The sequence below is a fragment of the Lissotriton helveticus genome, chromosome 3_1, assembly GCF_964261635.1.
Source record: "Lissotriton helveticus chromosome 3_1, aLisHel1.1, whole genome shotgun sequence".
NCBI lineage: Eukaryota > Metazoa > Chordata > Amphibia > Caudata > Salamandridae > Lissotriton > Lissotriton helveticus.
In genome coordinates, this window is record NC_136061.1 from 931,115,869 (window position 1) to 931,126,741 (window position 10,873).

Consider the following 10,873-nt stretch of genomic DNA (forward strand, 5'->3'; position numbering starts at 1 on the left):
GCAAAATCCTTCGTCTAAGGCAAGTGGGCTTTTTAAAATTTGGTTGAAGGCCATATGTTGGAGGCGGTATCACGGCACAAGCCGCCGACCGTCTCAGAAGAAAGTATGCATGAGAGGACATTATTTGCATAGGACAGCCCTCTTCTAAGTCCCATTCTTATGCTGCAGTTGCAATGAAGTGTTACTAGAGGGCAGCAGTATGAACAAAAGAGCACACTGAGGCTTTTCTTCTGCTTGCTGACATGATTCTTGTTCATGGTGGTCTTGAGGGCCTACGGAGTGAAGAAATGCGAACACTGAGGGGATGAGGAATGGCTGGCCTGTATTTGTGGTGAAGGGGGAATATTTGGAAGGTAAACAGCAAGATGAAAGCGCCAAAGCATATATGTTTGCTGAGTGATTGAGTCTGTGTGTCACTTGTCTCTTTGAATGGACATGTGAGAAAGGAACAGCAGCACCATAGACTTCAGATGGGAGAGCAAGCAAGGATGAATATTTTCCTCAAATCCAAATACTTACAGCACCTCAAAGATGACAAGTTCGATATGATGTTCTGCAATTGTAAGGATTTGCCATGTGTGGTGCATAAATATGCATGGTTAGTGAGGTTTTTCCGAGAATGTCAGTAGCGCTCCCTTTGTGAGTATAGTTAGGCTGGCAAATGTCAGGCACTCCTTTGGGGGTATGAGGCCAAGAAAAAATTTGGGAAGTTTGCTCCAGTCATCTATACGATCCAAAGACACTGGGGAATCGTTACAGAGGGAGCCAGGCTGCACAAAATGTGGTCACAGCTGGACAGAAATCTTTAGCAGGGACTTTTGACTAACCCCAATGTGGGACCAGGACCGCGATACCTCTGTGTCTCTGAAACTTATTTTGACCTCTGGACACCACCATCTCAATACCCCTCGAATGTTCACTCCTGGTACCCCAGCTTTGGTACTGCATCAACCAGGTTTCAATCGTTTGAGTGACCACAAACACCCTTCCTATGTGCCTTCCATTTACATTCAGTCAGAAACCCAGCTACTTCGTTCGCTGTTCAATCTCAAGTGACAGTTGGATGCACATTGCAGGGGTATACAGGCATTTACCGTACTGTACAGCCCCTCTCAGTACAGCCAGACTATACTTCTTAAAATCATAAATACATGTTTTGCCCAACAGTAAGGCCAGGCCTTTCCTCTGTAGTTCATAGCCAACATAAGGAGGAAAAAATAAACTGAAGAGCATGCCAAAATTCTCTACAGACACTGCCAATCCTCACACTTCTGCCTATTTGCATGCTGTGGTTATTCACTATGACCCACTAAACCAATTGCCAACAGTAGCCTCTCCCTGCCTCATTGGTATGCTCCGATGCCACCTTTATTTAGCAAATGTAGATTTCGTAGCGTGATTCGCTATAGCCTCTGTTTTCAACAGAAATGTCCTAAAGGGACCTATATCAATCTGCAGGGTGGGGAGGAGTGGGGCTGCTGCTGCTGGCAGTAAAATTTTGGGGCACCGCACCTGCAAAAATACAGCCACATGCTCCTTGTTGTACCTTTCAATACGATAACTGCAGCAGAATTGTATGGTGACCCCTGTTGGTAATAGAAACTGTCAAACAGCTTTTTGCCTCCCACCCCGTTGCCCCTAACCATTTGGGGTACACCCCATGAGGGAGGATCAGAGCAATAAAAACTAATGGTAGCCCCCCAAAAAGTACCTGGAAGCCATGTCATTCTGTGGACCTCATGGCCCTTCACGTTACGCCCAAGCAACTTTTAATACTGCTCCCCCAAATTTTGCCTGCCCCCTCCCAACAGAAAGCAGAGAGTATAGGGCGGTGCAGTAAAAAAGTATTTGCCTAGCCTAGGCTCCTCCTATACCCTTCTTCTCTGACCACACATAATCCGACTAGGCTCCTCCTATACCCCTCCTCTCCGATCACACCCAATCTGACTAGGCCCCTCCGACCCCACCCAATCTGAATAGGCTCCTCCTATAGCCCTCCTCTCTGACTAGGATCCTCCTCTCTGGCCCCTCCTCTCTGACTAGGCTCCTCCTCTCTGACTAGGCTCCTCCTACAGCCCTATTCGCTGACCCCACCCAATCTGACTAGGCTCCTCCTCTCTGACCCCTCCTCTCTGACTCGGCTCCTCCTATACCCCTCCGACCCCACCCAATCTGAATAGGCTCCTCCTATACCCCTCCTCTCTGACTAGGCTCCTCCTATACCCCTCCTCTCTGACCCCACCCAATCTGACTAGGCCCCTCCTCCTATACACCCCTCCGACCCCACCCAATCTGACTAGGCTCCTCCTCTCTGACCCCCTCCGACTAGGCTCCTCCTACAGCCCTCTTCTCTGACCCCACCCAATCTAACTAGGCTCCTCCTCTCTGACCCCCTCCTCTCTGACTAGGCTCCTCCTACAGCCCTCTTCTCTGACCCCACCCAATCTGACTAGGCTCCTCCTCTTTGACCCCTCCTATCTGACTAGGCTCCTCCTATACCCCTCCTCTCCAATCACACCCAATCTGACTAGGCCCCTCCGACCCCACCCAATCTGAATAGGCTCCTCCTATAGCCCTCCTCTCTGATTAGGCTCCTCCTATACCTCTCCTACCCCTCCTCTCTGACTAGGCTGCTCCTACAGCCCTCTCCCCCGACCCCACCCAATCTGACTAGGCTCCTCCTCTCTGACCCCTCCTCTCTGACTAGGCTCCTCCTATACCCCTCCGACCCCACCCAATCTGAATAGGCTCCTCCTCTCTGACCCCCACCCAATCTGACTAGGCTCCCCCTCTGACTAGGCTCCTCCTATACCCCTCCGACCCCACCCAATCTGAATAGGCTCCTCCTATACCCCTCCTCTCTGACTAGGCTCCTCCTATACCCCTCCTCTCTGACCCCACCCAATCTGACTAGGCCCCTCCTCCTATACACCCCTCCGACCCCACCCAATCTGACTAGGCTCCTCCTCTCTGACCCCCTCCGACTAGGCTCCTCCTACAGCCCTCTTCTCTGACCCCACCCAATCTAACTAGGCTCCTCCTCTCTGACCCCCTCCTCTCTGACTAGGCTCCTCCTACAGCCCTCTTCTCTGACCCCACCCAATCTGACTAGGCTCCTCCTCTCTGACCCCCTCCTCTCTGACTAGGCTCCTCCTATACCCCTCCTCTCCAATCACACCCAATCTGACTAGGCCCCTCCGACCCCACCCAATCTGAATAGGCTCCTCCTCTCTGACCCCCTCCTCTCTGACTAGGCTCCTCCTACAGCCCTCTTCTCTGACCCCACCCAATCTAACTTGGCTCCTCCTCTCTGACCCCTCCTCTCTGACTAGGCTCCTCCTACAGCCCTCTTCTCTGACCCCACCCAATCTGACTAGGCTCCTCCTACACCCCTCTTTTCTGACCCCACCCAATCTAACTAGGCTCCTCCTCTCTGACCCCCTCCTCTCTGACTAGGCTCCTCCTTAACCCCTCTCCTCTATGACCCCACCCAATCTGACTACGCTCCTCCTCCTACACACAACACCTGTTACCTTTCTTTCACCTGTCTCTGTTCAGGCCACACCTATTTTACTTACCAACCAATCTGCTATCCCTCATTCGCTAGCCATGATTCCACTCTTACACAACACACAGACACATTTTCCTTACCAATTGGCCATTTAGGCCCACCTCCAACTTACCTCTGCTCTGCCACCATCAGTCTCCTGGTGCCGAACCCGGGATTTGATCCCTGGTTGCCTGGATGGAAGGCAGGAACTTACCCACTGGACCACACTGGTTTCCATGTAAGAAGCCTATCAAATTGTCCTTATGTCATGGTCATCCTTTTCATGTGCAATGGAAGCCGCAGGGAATGACACCAAGGCCTGTATGTTGCTTATAGTTACTACTGTAATCCTCTAGACCACCAAGGAGCTATAGCTCAAAGGTAAGTCTCGTTCCTTTGGTGTGGACAGCCCTCACAGGCCAGGGTTCGAATCCTGCCAATGCTGTAGAATTATCCCAAGGTGGGAAAATTTCAAACGTTTTTTTTTTTTTTTTTTTTTTGCTAAGATTTTATTATACTTGGTAACAGAATAGAAAAATGGGCACTCTTTTTGGCACGTGTGTCCCAAAATTGCAAATATTTTCCCTCGTGACCTTCTACCAACCGCCCTATTTCTCAAGTAGGTGCAATAGGGACAAGGCCTTATCTTCCTTTATCAATGTCTTCATTCTTTGTCCTTTAAGTTTGGTGAATTGCAGAGCGCAATTGTGGTATTGGGGGTTATTACTGAGCACAAGAATGCGAGGAAGGTGCTACACTTATTGTAAAATAGGATGGATGATGGTGATTTTTCATTTTGGTGTGAGCCACTCGCTCAAATCAGGGGTTTGGAGCCAGTGAGCTTGGATAGAAATAAAGGTCAAGTACGAGCTCTGGCTAATGAAATGATGGGTCAAGTTTGAGGCAAGCTAGAGTCCATTTATTAGGTGCAATAAGAAGCTAGAAAGATTGTTTTCTTTAAGAGACAGACAAGGGCAGAGTCAAGCCTTTGCTCTAGTAGGTCTGCATCATGCCTGCTGTAGTATTTGAAGGAATGAACCTCCACAGCAGTACGCTGTGCCGGGCTGGGCCGGGCCTGCCCTGTCACTGTGGATTTAATCATCCACCTCCTTCCTTTGAGGAACGCTCACAAACGCCCACGAACGCCCTTGTTCTGTATACAGGCTGACAGCAGGCAATTTGGGACCCTGCTAAATGAGGGTGATGTCCCCATGTGCTTCCTTTGAGTGGCAAAATCCTTCGTCTAAGGCAAGTGGGCTTTTTAAAATTTGGTTGAAGGCCATATGTTGGAGGCGGTATCACGGCACAAGCCGCCGACCGTCTCAGAAGAAAGTATGCATGAGAGGACATTATTTGCATAGGACAGCCCTCTTCTAAGTCCCATTCTTATGCTGCAGTTGCAATGAAGTGTTACTAGAGGGCAGCAGTATGAACAAAAGAGCACACTGAGGCTTTTCTTCTGCTTGCTGACATGATTCTTGTTCATGGTGGTCTTGAGGGCCTACGGAGTGAAGAAATGCGAACACTGAGGGGATGAGGAATGGCTGGCCTGTATTTGTGGTGAAGGGGGAATATTTGGAAGGTAAACAGCAAGATGAAAGCGCCAAAGCATATATGTTTGCTGAGTGATTGAGTCTGTGTGTCACTTGTCTCTTTGAATGGACATGTGAGAAAGGAACAGCAGCACCATAGACTTCAGATGGGAGAGCAAGCAAGGATGAATATTTTCCTCAAATCCAAATACTTACAGCACCTCAAAGATGACAAGTTCGATATGATGTTCTGCAATTGTAAGGATTTGCCATGTGTGGTGCATAAATATGCATGGTTAGTGAGGTTTTTCCGAGAATGTCAGTAGCGCTCCCTTTGTGAGTATAGTTAGGCTGGCAAATGTCAGGCACTCCTTTGGGGGTATGAGGCCAAGAAAAAATTTGGGAAATTTGCTCCAGTCATCTATACGATCCAAAGACACTGGGGAATCGTTACAGAGGGAGCCAGGCTGCACAAAATGTGGTCACAGCTGGACAGAAATCTTTAGCAGGGACTTTTGACTAACCCCAATGTGGGACCAGGACCTCGATACCTCTGTGTCTCTGAAACTTATTTTGACCTCTGGACACCACCATCTCAATACCCCTCGACTGTTCACTCCTGGTACCCCAGCTTTGGTACTGCATCAACCAGGTTTCAATCGTTTGAGTGACCACAAACACCCTTCCTATGTGCCTTCCATTTACATTCAGTCAGAAACCCAGCTACTTCGTTCGCTGTTCAATCTCAAGTGACAGTTGGATGCACATTGCAGGGGTATACAGGCATTTACCGTACTGTACAGCCCCTCTCAGTACAGCCAGACTATACTTCTTAAAATCATAAATACATGTTTTGCCCAACAGTAAGGCCAGGCCTTTCCTCTGTAGTTCATAGCCAACATAAGGAGGAAAAAATAAACTGAAGAGCATGCCAAAATTCTCTACAGACACTGCCAATCCTCACACTTCTGCCTATTTGCATGCTGTGGTTATTCACTATGACCCACTAAACCAATTGCCAACAGTAGCCTCTCCCTGCCTCATTGGTATGCTCCGATGCCACCTTTATTTAGCAAATGTAGATTTCGTAGCGTGATTCGCTATAGCCTCTGTTTTCAACAGAAATGTCCTAAAGGGACCTATATCAATCTGCAGGGTGGGGAGGAGTGGGGCTGCTGCTGCTGGCAGTAAAATTTTGGGGCACCGCACCTGCAAAAATACAGCCACATGCTCCTTGTTGTACCTTTCAATACGATAACTGCAGCAGAATTGTATGGTGACCCCTGTTGGTAATAGAAACTGTCAAACAGCTTTTTGCCTCCCACCCCGTTGCCCCTAACCATATGGGGTACACCCCATGAGGGAGGATCAGAGCAATAAAAACTAATGGTAGCCCCCCAAAAAGTACCTGGAAGCCATGCCATTCTGTGGACCTCATCGCCCTTCACGTTACGCCCAAGCAACTTTTAATACTGCTCCCCCAAATTTTGCCTGCCCCCTCCCAACAGAAAGCAGAGAGTATAGGGCGGTGCAGTAAAAAAGTATTTGCCTAGCCTAGGCTCCTCCTATACCCTTCTTCTCTGACCACACATAATCCGACTAGGCTCCTCCTATACCCCTCCTCTCCGATCACACCCAATCTGACTAGGCCCCTCCGACCCCACCCAATCTGAATAGGCTCCTCCTCTCTGACCCCCTCCCCTCTGACTAGGCTCCTCCTACAGCCCTCTTCTCTGACCCCACCCAATCTGACTAGACTCCTCCTCTCTGACCCCCACCCAATCTGACTAGGCTCCCCCTCTGACTAGGCTCCTCCTATACCCCTCCGACCCCACCCAATCTGAATAGGCTCCTCCTATACCCCTCCTCTCTGACTAGGCTCCTCCTATACCCCTCCTCTCTGACCCCACCCAATCTGACTAGGCCCCTCCTCCTATACACCCCTCCGACCCCACCCAATCTGACTAGGCTCCTCCTCTCTGACCCCCTCCGACTAGGCTCCTCCTACAGCCCTCTTCTCTGACCCCACCCAATCTAACTAGGCTCCTCCTCTCTGACCCTCTCCTCTCTGACTAGGCTCCTCCTATACCCCTCCGACCCCACCCAATCTGAATAGGCTCCTCCTCTCTGACCCCCTCCCCTCTGACTAGGCTCCTCCTACAGCCCTCTTCTCTGACCCCACCCAATCTAACTAGGCTCCTCCTCTCTGACCCCCTCCTCTCTGACTAGGCTCCTCCTACAGCCCTCTTCTCTGACCCCACCCAATCTGACTAGGCTCCTCCTCTCTGACCCCACCCAATCTGACTAGGCTCCTCCTCTCTGACCCCCTCCTCTCTGACTAGGCTCCTCCTACAGCCCTCTTCTCTGACCCCACCCAATCTAACTAGGCTCCTCCTCTCTGACTAGGCTCCTCCTACAGCCCTCTTCTCTGACCCCACCCAATCTGACTAGGCTCCTCCTACACCCCTCTTTTCTGACCCCACCCAATCTAACTAGGCTCCTCCTCTCTGACCCCCTCCTCTCTGACTAGGCTCCTCCTTAACCCCTCTCCTCTATGACCCCACCCAATCTGACTACGCTCCTCCTCCTACACACAACACCTGTTACCTTTCTTTCACCTGTCTCTGTTCAGGCCACACCTATTTTACTTACCAACCAATCTGCTATCCCTCATTCGCTAGCCATGATTCCACTCTTACACAACACACAGACACATTTTCCTTACCAATTGGCCATTTAGGCCCACCTCCAACTTACCTCTGCTCTGCCACCATCAGTCTCCTGGTGCCGAACCCGGGATTTGATCCCTGGTTGCCTGGATGGAAGGCAGGAACTTACCCACTGGACCACACTGGTTTCCATGTAAGAAGCCTATCAAATTGTCCTTATGTCATGGTCATCCTTTTCATGTGCAATGGAAGCCGCAGGGAATGACACCAAGGCCTGTATGTTGCTTATAGTTACTACTGTAATCCTCTAGACCACCAAGGAGCTATAGCTCAAAGGTAAGTCTCGTTCCTTTGGTGTGGACAGCCCTCACAGGCCAGGGTTCGAATCCTGCCAATGCTGTAGAATTATCCCAAGGTGGGAATATTTCAAACGTTTTTTTTTTTGTTTTTTTTTGCTAAGATTTTATTATACTTGGTAACAGAATAGAAAAATGGGCACTCTTTTTGGCACGTGTGTCCCAAAATTGCAAATATTTTCCCTCGTGACCTTCTACCAACCGCCCTATTTCTCAAGTAGGTGCAATAGGGACAAGGCCTTATCTTCCTTTATCAATGTCTTCATTCTTTGTCCTTTAAGTTTGGTGAATTGCAGAGCGCAATTGTGGTATTGGGGGTTATTACTGAGCACAAGAATGCGAGGAAGGTGCTACACTTATTGTAAAATAGGATGGATGATGGTGATTTTTCATTTTGGTGTGAGCCACTCGCTCAAATCAGGGGTTTGGAGCCAGTGAGCTTGGATAGAAATAAAGGTCAAGTACGAGCTCTGGCTAATGAAATGATGGGTCAAGTTTGAGGCAAGCTAGAGTCCATTTATTAGGTGCAATAAGAAGCTAGAAAGATTGTTTTCTTTAAGAGACAGACAAGGGCAGAGTCAAGCCTTTGCTCTAGTAGGTCTGCATCATGCCTGCTGTAGTATTTGAAGGAATGAACCTCCACAGCAGTACGCTGTGCCGGGCTGGGCCGGGCCTGCCCTGTCACTGTGGATTTAATCATCCACCTCCTTCCTTTGAGGAACGCTCACAAACGCCCACGAACGCCCTTGTTCTGTATACAGGCTGACAGCAGGCAATTTGGGACCCTGCTAAATGAGGGTGATGTCCCCATGTGCTTCCTTTGAGTGGCAAAATCCTTCGTCTAAGGCAAGTGGGCTTTTTAAAATTTGGTTGAAGGCCATATGTTGGAGGCGGTATCACGGCACAAGCCGCCGACCGTCTCAGAAGAAAGTATGCATGAGAGGACATTATTTGCATAGGACAGCCCTCTTCTAAGTCCCATTCTTATGCTGCAGTTGCAATGAAGTGTTACTAGAGGGCAGCAGTATGAACAAAAGAGCACACTGAGGCTTTTCTTCTGCTTGCTGACATGATTCTTGTTCATGGTGGTCTTGAGGGCCTACGGAGTGAAGAAATGCGAACACTGAGGGGATGAGGAATGGCTGGCCTGTATTTGTGGTGAAGGGGGAATATTTGGAAGGTAAACAGCAAGATGAAAGCGCCAAAGCATATATGTTTGCTGAGTGATTGAGTCTGTGTGTCACTTGTCTCTTTGAATGGACATGTGAGAAAGGAACAGCAGCACCATAGACTTCAGATGGGAGAGCAAGCAAGGATGAATATTTTCCTCAAATCCAAATACTTACAGCACCTCAAAGATGACAAGTTCGATATGATGTTCTGCAATTGTAAGGATTTGCCATGTGTGGTGCATAAATATGCATGGTTAGTGAGGTTTTTCCGAGAATGTCAGTAGCGCTCCCTTTGTGAGTATAGTTAGGCTGGCAAATGTCAGGCACTCCTTTGGGGGTATGAGGCCAAGAAAAAATTTGGGAAGTTTGCTCCAGTCATCTATACGATCCAAAGACACTGGGGAATCGTTACAGAGGGAGCCAGGCTGCACAAAATGTGGTCACAGCTGGACAGAAATCTTTAGCAGGGACTTTTGACTAACCCCAATGTGGGACCAGGACCGCGATACCTCTGTGTCTCTGAAACTTATTTTGACCTCTGGACACCACCATCTCAATACCCCTCGAATGTTCACTCCTGGTACCCCAGCTTTGGTACTGCATCAACCAGGTTTCAATCGTTTGAGTGACCACAAACACCCTTCCTATGTGCCTTCCATTTACATTCAGTCAGAAACCCAGCTACTTCGTTCGCTGTTCAATCTCAAGTGACAGTTGGATGCACATTGCAGGGGTATACAGGCATTTACCGTACTGTACAGCCCCTCTCAGTACAGCCAGACTATACTTCTTAAAATCATAAATACATGTTTTGCCCAACAGTAAGGCCAGGCCTTTCCTCTGTAGTTCATAGCCAACATAAGGAGGAAAAAATAAACTGAAGAGCATGCCAAAATTCTCTACAGACACTGCCAATCCTCACACTTCTGCCTATTTGCATGCTGTGGTTATTCACTATGACCCACTAAACCAATTGCCAACAGTAGCCTCTCCCTGCCTCATTGGTATGCTCCGATGCCACCTTTATTTAGCAAATGTAGATTTCGTAGCGTGATTCGCTATAGCCTCTGTTTTCAACAGAAATGTCCTAAAGGGACCTATATCAATCTGCAGGGTGGGGAGGAGTGGGGCTGCTGCTGCTGGCAGTAAAATTTTGGGGCACCGCACCTGCAAAAATACAGCCACATGCTCCTTGTTGTACCTTTCAATACGATAACTGCAGCAGAATTGTATGGTGACCCCTGTTGGTAATAGAAACTGTCAAACAGCTTTTTGCCTCCCACCCCGTTGCCCCTAACCATATGGGGTACACCCCATGAGGGAGGATCAGAGCAATAAAAACTAATGGTAGCCCCCCAAAAAGTACCTGGAAGCCATGCCATTCTGTGGACCTCATCGCCCTTCACGTTACGCCCAAGCAACTTTTAATACTGCTCCCCCAAATTTTGCCTGCCCCCTCCCAACAGAAAGCAGAGAGTATAGGGCGGTGCAGTAAAAAAGTATTTGCCTAGCCTAGGCTCCTCCTATACCCTTCTTCTCTGACCACACATAATCCGACTAGGCTCCTCCTATACCCCTCCTCTCCGATCACACC